Here is a 10182-nt window from a genome sequence, read left to right on the forward strand (position 1 = left end):
ATGTCATGTGCCCTGATGACACCCAGCCCTATCTCACCACCAGCTCATACAACGCCTCTACCACCCCTGGTTAGTCACACTGCTTTTCCGACATCCAGCACCGGATAAGCAGGAATTCCCTCCAATTGAATGCTGGAAAGATAAAAAGCCTATCACAATCTTTAATCCCGAACCACCGAATCCATCCCACTCCCTGGCCACAGTCTGAAGCTCAACCAGATGGTTCGCAATCTTGGTGTCAATCTTGGTGGGCTGAGTTTCTGAAGCTATACCCTCTCCATCACAAAGTGGCAGGACAGGCTGAGAGAGCGGTTAATAAAGCAATACAGTATCCTGAGCTTTATTAGTAAGGGCATTGAGTATAAGCTATGTTGAACTTGTGTAGGACACTGGTTTGGCCTCAGCTGGGGCATTGGGCCCAGTTCTGGGTGTCGCACTTTAGGAAGGATGCGAAGGCTTTGGAGAGAGTGCAGAAAAGATTCACGAGAATGGTTCCAGGCAACTCAGATATAAAAGTAAATTGGCAAAATTAGAGAAGGCTGAGAGGAGATTTGATAGAGGTACTCAAACTCATGAGGGGTCTGGACAGAGGAGGCAGGGGGAAATTGTTTCCACTCGAGAAAAGGTCAAGAACAAGAGACACGGATTTAAAGCAATTTGCAAAGGAAGCAAAATCAATATGAGAGAACATTTTGTCATGTAGCAAGTATTTAAGGACTGAGAATGTGGTGGAAGCAGGTTCAATTGAAGCATTCAAAAGAGAATTAGACAGGTTTCTGAAAAGGAAAAATGTGTAGGGTTCAGGGGAGAAGACAAGTGAATGGCACTTAAGTGAACCTGTTCTTGGCTTGCGTGTTCTTGCGTTTCTCTTCCCACCATTCGCACCTCGACATTTTTGGCAGAGAAATTTGTTGGCAGAGAACCACTTCTAGTGCAGACTTACCTCAATTTTCTGGGGGCAGGAGGTGTAACAGGGCGCGACTGTTTGGCCTGTGCAACAGGGCGCTACTGTATGGCCTGTGCAACAGGGCGCTACTGTATGGCCTGTGGAGCAGGGCGCTACTGTTTGGCCTGTGTAGCAGGGCGCTACTGTGTGGCCTGTGCAACAGGGCGCTACTGTATGGCCTGTGGAGCAGGACGCTACTGTTTGGCCCGTGCAGCAGCGCGCTACTGTGTCGCCTGTGCAGCAGGGCGCTACTGTTTGGCCTGTGCAGCAGGGTGCTACTGTGTGGCCTGTGCAGCAGGGCGCTACTGTGTGGCCTGTGCAGCAGGGCGCTACTGTGTGGCCTGTGCAGCAGGGCGCTACTGTTTGGCCTGTGCAGCAGGGCGCTACTGTATGGCCTGTGGAGCAGGGCGCTACTGTATGGCCTGTGGAGCAGGGCGCTACTTTCTGGCCTGTGCAACAAGGTCCTACTGTGTGGCCTGTGCAACAGGGCGCTACTGTTTGGCTTGTGGAGCAGGGCGCTACTGTTTGGCCTGTGCAACAGGGTCCTACTGTGTGGCCTGTGCAGCAGGGCGCTACTGTATGGCCTGTGGAGCAGGGCGCTACTGTTTGGCCTGTGGAGCAGGGCGCTACTGTTTGGCCTGTGCAACAGGGTCCTACTGTGTGGCCTGTGCATCAGGGTCCTACTGTTTGGTCTGTGCAACAGGGTCCTACTGTGTGGCCTGTGCAACAGGGTCCTACTGGGTGGCCTGTGCAGCAGGGTCCTACTGTATGGCCTGTGCAACAGGGTCCTACTGTATGGCCTGTGCAACAGCGTCCTACTGTGTGGCCTGTGCAGCAGGGCGCTACTGTATGGCCTGTTCTGCATTCTTCAATTATAGCTATGAGCTGGCACCATGCAAAATAAATTTCTCCATTGTTTATTAAGTGCCTGATTGTTGTATGACACTGATTACCATGGCTCTTGCTGTTCCACCTTTTACAACTTTTGAATCAGGCACATTTAGTTAATCGGATATTTGCTTGGTGGCGGGCCTTTTTGCCAAGGATGAAAAACTGGCACAATCAGGTCTAATTTGAGAGACTGACATTGAGGGTTCTGAGAATACCCTCTCTCCGTGAATGCAGCCAGACCCGCTGAGCCTTTCCAACATTTTCTGTTTTTATTTTGCATTCCCAGCATCTGCACTATTTTGCTTTTATGAACCTGATACTAGGTCGGCCAGTTTTCCAGCATTTCTGAAGGTCACCTGAAACATATCTAAATGAGCTGGTGTCTATTTTAAGGTCTCACTGTGAAGATTAATTCTGATCAGCAGAGCAAGAACTCAACCTGCTCCACTCGGGTAAAAGCAAATTACTGTGGATGCTGGATAGAGCCTTCTTAGCCATTATCACCACCATTTACATTCCCTTTGGCTTGTTGCCCATGACATCTTTGTCAATCTCCAACCATCGCTGGCCTTCTATCCGGTCCCACTGCTCCATGCCCCCCCCCCCAAACTGTCATGTGAGAGTACCTTTAAGAAATGAGTGTTTATTACTGCAGTGATGTCAGAGAGTGGGTGGAGCTGGGCTGTCTGTCAGCTTTTTACTTTCGTTTTAGGCCCCAGGGTGTGTTTTAGTTTTGTTTTCAGTGTGGGAGCTGAACCCAGACAGAGCAGCTGTACTGTTGATCTCTTTGCCATGTAAAGACTATCTCTTGATCATTTGGTGAATTCAGAATTATAAATGTTTTCAGTAGTGATTTTAGCCTGATGTGCTTCTGTTAAAAGGTGTTTCTTCTGTAAGTCTTCTGGATGTTAAATGGACAGCGTAAGCATTACTTAGTGTTGTATTCTTTGGGGGTTGTATTTGAATTAATGGTTGCTAAAATGTTCACTGTATGTTTTAAAAGGTTAACTTGAGTTCATAGAATAAACATTGTTTTGCTTTAAAAAATACTTTTCCATTTCTGCTGTACCACTCCTGTAGAGTGGGCCGTGTGCTCCCCATACCACAATCTATTAAAAGTTGTGGGTCAGGTGAACTCCATGATGCACTTTGGGGTTCTCTAAACCCTGGCCCATAACACAACAGTATAAATCTCATCCTATTTCCAGTTCTCTCTAGCTTTGACAAAGAGTCATCCAGACACAAAACATTAGCTCCCTTCTCTCTCCACAGATGTTGTCACACCTGCTGAGATTGTCCAGCACTTTTTTGTTTCTGTTCCATTCAGGATTCCTCAGTGCTTCTGCACCCTAAGCATCAAAAAGTACTTTAAACATTTATAGCCAACAGCTCACCATGATTAGCCGGAAGTCTATTTTAGTGCTGCATTGAACCTTCCCATTCAGGCATGTATTGCAGCTAAATCGTTTCCTTCAGGACTGAATACAGGATCTGACGGGTTTCTACCCCAAAGCGTTTCACAGGGTTCATAGAATTACACTGAATGTACAGCCCAGAAACAGGCCATTCAGCCCCACTGATCCATTATGGTGTTTACGTTCCACACCAGCATCCTCCCACTCTCTCTTCATCTAACCGGATATTGTAGGAAATACACAAACTGTAAGGTTCACTAATAAAAACAGTTTGGGGTCCTGTGAGGTTCACTTATCGTGAACCAGGCCAAAGCCACCAGCTGATGATGATGGCAAGGCTAATCTCTACTAAAAACATAAAGAGGTTTTTCAGGGCAGTCAGTTGAAGGTTTACTGAGGTTAGATTTTCCATTTGTGGCTGAGGTATGGAACTGATGTCTTGGATCAGTGACAACCATAGAAACTGCTCAATTATCATTCCAGCGAGAATGAAAATCTCGGGTTGGCTGAGCTCTGGTGCCAATTTCTCCACACATCTGAAGAGCTGAAAGTCAACCCCACTGACTTTTCACCCATCAGACAATAGCTGTCAATGCAATAACAGCTTATATTTGTATAGCACCTTTCGCATAATGAAGTGTCTGCCTATTCACAGGGACATTAACAAATAATGGGCGGGATTCTCCGCTTCCCCCAGCACATGTTTCGCGGTTGCTCACCATTTGCTGGAGGCAAGATTCTATTTTCCCCCCTGTGGTGAATGTATTCACCTAAGTGTGACCTATGACCTGGAAATGATAATACAGTCAACTTCCAGGTACTGTACTGGAACCCCGGTGGGCTCCGCCTCTGGCTCCGCCCTCACCGGGGGATATATAGACAGGCCACCTGTGGGTGGCACTCATTTGTATAACAGATACTGGCAGGCGAGTTCATGGATAATAAAGCCTAGTATTCACTCGTTCTCACGGTCTCACAGTGAATTGACGGTATAACACCCCCCACTTGTCAATGGGATTTCCCATTAAAATCACCTCCACGCCGCCACAAAATGCACTGGCAGGGATATGCTACCGGCGGGAAAAGCGAATCCCGACAACTGGAGAATTCCAGCCAATGAATCTGTTCGGGAGATATTAGGTCAAATGGCCAAAAGCTTGGTCCAGAATGTAGGTTTTAAGAAGTGTGTAAAAGGTCAAAAGCAAGGCAGAGATGTGGAGAGGTGCCGGGTGGGTCTCCCAGAGCTTGGGGGCCAAGGCTACTGAAGGCTCAACCCCCAACAGTGCAGGAATTTCATTGGGAATGCACAGGAGATCAGAAATGGAGGGGTGCAGATGCCTCAGAATGTTGTGGGGTTGGAGATTATAGAGGAAGGGAGGGGTAAGGCATAGACAGAGAATAGAATCCCGATAGTGCAGAAGGATGCCATTTGGCCCATTGGGTTTGCACCAACCCGCTGAAAGAGCACCTACCTAGCCCCACTCCCTATCCCCCTAACCCCACCTCACCTGCATATCTTTGGACATTAAGGGGAATTTTAGCATGGCCAGTCCACCTAACGTGCACGCCTTTGGACTGTGGGAGGAAACCAGAGCACCCGGAGGAAACCCACACACACGGGGAGAATATGCAAGCTCCACACAGTCACCCAAGTCTGGAATTGAACCTGGGTCCCGGGCACTATGGGGCAGCAGTGCTAACCAGTGTGCCACCATGGAGGGATTTGAAAACAAGGATGAAAATGTTTTAAAATGCACTTAAAAATTGTTCACCTAACAAATAACAGCTCCCAGAGTTTGGTACGTATTTGAATCCTAGTTGGATTGCTGCTTTATAATGCACAGGCAGCCAGCACTCTCAGTTTGCAGTCTCCTTTAGTTCCTACACCATACAAACATTTTCAGCTTCCAAAGGACTTTCTTTCTTTCACATGTAACAGCTGCCAGAGCATTTACCTCCTTGTTTCCAATGGTGAATATTGCAAATGATACATTAAATCATGTACCAAAGCAATAAAGGACATTCTTTAATGCATGGCATTCAGTGAATTTACAGGAAATAAAATAAGTAGACTTGTTCTGGTTTTAACGTCCATGCTGCAAGTGCTTCTGAAAGTTTATCAAAGGTTTATGCTTCCCAGGAGCTGGCTAACAGGAGAAGGCCCTGCAAAATCTTGAAATTAGGTCGTGTATCCTGAAAGATACAGGCCTCAGTTTGAACCCCATCGTGGAGAGTTGGGGTTCAAATATCTGAACTGTAAAAGCCCAACCCCAACCCACCACATACATGACCACCACCATTTTAAAGCTGGTGTTTACTGGGGTTGGAGAGTTTTCGGCTGTGGAAGAGACTCAATGACATTAAAATCGGCATCACAGTGCGGTGACTTAATTTGAGATTAATGTTAACCAGGGATGTTAATCAATGTCATGGCACTGTTTATGCATGAAATAAGTCAACCTATATCTGTGTGTTAGTCTTTTGCAATACTCGTAGAAACTGCTGAAACCAGCAGTAGTTGGCTGTCTATGATACACAGTCATGACATGTACTTAATTATCAGTTTTTATTTAAAGAGTTTTTAACAGCGATTTAGTCACGCAAAAAAAATGCCATAAAATCAAAATGTGGCCAAATTAAATGATCCTGTGCATTACAATCTACAAAGTTGCTAGTTTTCTATTTATAATGTTAATGCCCAACAGAGCAGTGGACAATATGTGAACTGTATATGTAGCAGCTTCAGCTGTCTTTCGTCAAGGCTTCTCCTTTCCCCCCCGAGGTAGCCTACATGCCAAATGCTTTGGAAATGTTCCCCTTTCTACTGCTATTTAGTTTTTTAAAAAACATTTATAAATTTAACAAAGAACTGGGTCTTTGAGTGTTGTGTACAGTGACATGAAAATATTCAAACTTTGCAACCAGTGTTTGATTGCATATTGTTCAGGCTTCTGTAATGTTGTAATGAATCCTTGATCAATTATTGTACAATAAGGGTTATAAAATTAGGATATCTTTGAAGAATTAATCACAGCATTGTCCAGGTTCCTGAACCTGGAGCTTTAATGATGCAAGTCTGAAAATGTTATACACAGTCTGCAGTTTTAATAATTTTACATAATACTTTTTCAAGAACTAACTTAACATGTAGATTTAAATGATTGTTAATAAAACTTTAAAAGGTAAAATGCCGTCTTTTAAATTCACTGGGAAATTACAGGGATTATTCAACCGTTTAAGGTACTTTTGTAATGTGCTTTCCATATGGCTCCTCTAAGTGTATTTATATACTGTAGGAAATGGGCCTTAGGTTAGAATATACTTTCATTCACTTTTTAGCCCCATAAATACTGAACTTTCTTTACAGCTTTGAAAATATGCACCCTCTCCATCATAATAACACTTGCAAAGATGAAAAGAACAGTCTCTAGTTGCTATTGTTGGATATTATAAAACAGAACTGGAGAAATGTGAGGAAAGTTGCAGAAATCCTGCTCCTCATAACCTCTGAGAGAAATGGATCACCCTTTAATGAGCAGCACCGTGTCAGTCAAAGCAAGGCAGCTTATTAAAGAAACGCCATAACATTTTTAACTTTCTTCAGGAGTGCGGTCATAATAAGTAAATCTGATACTTCAGAGTGTTCTGTTGCAGGTGTTTCGAAATCACAAATTTCACTTCATCAGTTAAAAAAACAGGGATAAATATGCCACCAAGTAGTCAGCAGAATTAAAAGCTTTTTGCATTTACTACAGTCAAATATCTAAACAAAGGCAGTTTTTGTATAAAAGCTTTACCGCTGTAATGTTAAATATTGAGGCAAAGCACAAAAAGCAGTTCCATTAAAAATCTGCAAACACTTTCATTTATCTGCAGGGTATTCAGGAATACGTTAGTGGAAGGGAAAATGGCACTTGGAATAGTTCTTTCTTCACTTCGTCAGAATCTCCGTGAGCCAATTCCAGAAACCTGTGCTCCTACACCACAATCATTTACAGTCACAGACAGCTGAGATCAGTTTGAATTCTGTAACCTGATCTTTCAACAGAAGAAATGCCACATTATCAGCCTCAAGACTTACTTCCATACAATTTATTTCCTTTTTTTTTGCTACACACTCCATATGTAGCACTTTGCTTGAGGAAGAAAGCTCAGGGAAAGGCTTGGGAAAGCTCCTTTTGTCCAGATTTACCGTAAATAATTTATAGTGCCTTCGCTGCGTGCGACTAACTGGTTAAGATTCTTGTCCTGCGGAAAATAAAAAAGCAAAGGAGAATATTGGAAAATTACAGCACATCTGTCCGCATCTGGAAAGTGAGACGATTAGTTAACTTCTCAGGTGAATCTTTTCTCCAGAGCCGACCAAAAGGGAAAAGGCAGGAGGGCTGCGGAGAAGGATTGACTAAAATAGCTTCTTTGTTCATGTCATTATTGTTCAGGGTCTCTTCTGCCTTCCTTTTTTATGAAGTATTCTGACAAAAGGAGTCGCTAGTTAAAATGTTAATTTTTTCAGGGGTGGGAGGGAACTGCTGTTTGCAGGCTGGACACACACCTCTAGAACTTTTGAGATTTTGTGCATTTGCGTCTTTCCCATAGGATCTCGATGTACGTAAGTTGTGATTTATTTCCAAAATCTGTCTGTTTCACTCCTGATAATCATGCCGAGTGGCTGTGAGCAGTCCCACTTAAAGAGCTATTACGTGTTTTTGTTAGCATGCATAAGAATCAGGGACCAAAGTATTACACGCAACGCAAACAGGGTAGGCTGCTTTACATTCTATTCACTCGATGTGATGCAAAATCCTGTCGCAAGCACTTTTCCTCATGCTTGAGTAGTTTAAAATCTGTTAAGCTTAACGAACATCTGACATGCAACTGCAACTTCCTTTCTGAGATAAAGTAGTAAGTTAGATGTGCTAACTGTAGTTATTTCATGGTAAGTGGGCACACTATGTAAAATGGTGTTTAATTTAGTATAATGTGCCGAGAGGAGTTAGTCTGATTTTTTGGGTGACTTCAATGTACGAAGATGAAGAAAAATTGAAACATATGATTTACAAGAGCGATTCTACATGATTGGACCTACATTTTTTCTGGTAACGGAATTATAATCTACTGTGTTTCTGTTGCAAGCAACCAGAGTCCATAGAAATGTAATGTTAATTTAAATAGGTTTTAAAGGGGCAATGTCATCTCACTTCAAGGCAGGCTTTATTCTGGAACTACTCGCTCTGAAAATGTACTGCACCGTCATTGTCACAGACACCTGGAAACGCTTGCATGCTAACTGCGATACCTCTGTTGCCATATGATGGCCTACAAAGCAATCATTTTGATATTTACCATTTTTATTTAACTTATCAAATGATCATGCGCCATCAGATGCCCTTCATACTACAGTGACATAGTCAAATTGCATCGTGCCTTTAACCGTCCTTTACATGGCAAAATGTCTTTATAAAGGCTAGGCCTGCCTCTCCCCTCCCACTACACCCCCACGCACTCCCCTCCCCTCCCCTCAGGTAACTCACTCTTAACAGACAATTCTATGAGCCTCTAGACCCATCAATGGTTAAGCACAGAGGTAGACATGTTGGTGAGTCCAATCGATCTTCTCTGCATTGCACTGTAACACCAGGAGAATAAAGTGAAGAGTGTAGAGAGGAAATTGTCATTATATGGTACAGGCAGTTTCTCAGACTGACTCAGTTCCAAGAGGCTCAGAATGCTTCAAATAACTGGTGACTCTTAATTTTTTATCAATTTTGTTTTGTAGTTTTCAGTGGGCCTTTTTAAAAATCACATTCCGCTTTCTACTAACGTTTTGGAATCTCTGCGCTACTTACAACTTCATCAAAACTGAACAATTCTATTAGGGGGGGTATTGCCCTACCAAATCAATAAACCTTAATGTTGGATTGGACAACCACCACAGCCATGGGTTATTTTTGTGTTAGTGGCACTCAGTGCAGGTGACACAATGAGCAGGATTCTCCGTTGCTCGAAGCTGAAATCGTAATTGGCGATCGGGTGGAAAATCAATTCCGATGCTGGAATCGGGGCCGGCGCCGGTTTGACGCGGTTTGTGATTCTCCGCCCCCTCCAAACTGGTGTCACTGTGACACGCGCCGCGTGCATTCGCAATGTCGTTGGCACCTCATCGGCTGGCCCACCCGCAATTCTCCATCCCCGATGGACCGAGTTCCCAACGACGCGGACCACGTGTGGTCCCACAGATCATGAACACTCGGCCGGGATCCGTGCCGCTGGCCGGGGGGCATCTGCGAGGGCTGGGGGGCCTGGTGGGGGGTGGGAGTAGGCCAGGGAGTGGGCTGCGGGGTCACGGATGGCGGGTTGGGTCCGCACATGGCCAGCATGTTGTACGGCGCGATGGGTGCAGGTCGCCATCCGTGCGCATGCGTTGGCAGGGACCCGGCCGTTCTCAGTAGGCGGCGGGTGTTTCAGTTAATGCCTGTGCTAGCCCCTCACTGGCACCGGCATCGATGAGGGGTCGGTGCCGATTTGTTTCACGTGGACCTTCCACGGATTCTCCGTTCGAGCCGGCACTTAGCCGCAGAAATGGAGAATCCAGCCCAATATGTTTTGATGTAATTCCATCGCGTCTTCCAGCCAACAATAAAAGGTGTCAAATACTACTTGATGGATGGATGGGTTTCTGTATTGTCACGTGTACTGAGGTATTGTTCTGCGTACAGTCCAGACAGATCATTCCATACATTAAAAAAACATAGGGCATGCATAAATACACAACATAAATACATAGACACAAGCATCGAATATATTGTAACTCCTGAAAATGCAAGTGCAATAATTGGCTTTGCAAAATCTTGAAGTGGCTGGTTGCATCATTATGTTTGATCAATTAAATGCCACTATAGGGTTTTATTAACTGCAGGTGTGTTATTTCCC

The sequence above is a fragment of the Scyliorhinus torazame genome, chromosome 21, assembly GCF_047496885.1.
Source record: "Scyliorhinus torazame isolate Kashiwa2021f chromosome 21, sScyTor2.1, whole genome shotgun sequence".
Taxonomy (NCBI): domain Eukaryota; kingdom Metazoa; phylum Chordata; class Chondrichthyes; order Carcharhiniformes; family Scyliorhinidae; genus Scyliorhinus; species Scyliorhinus torazame.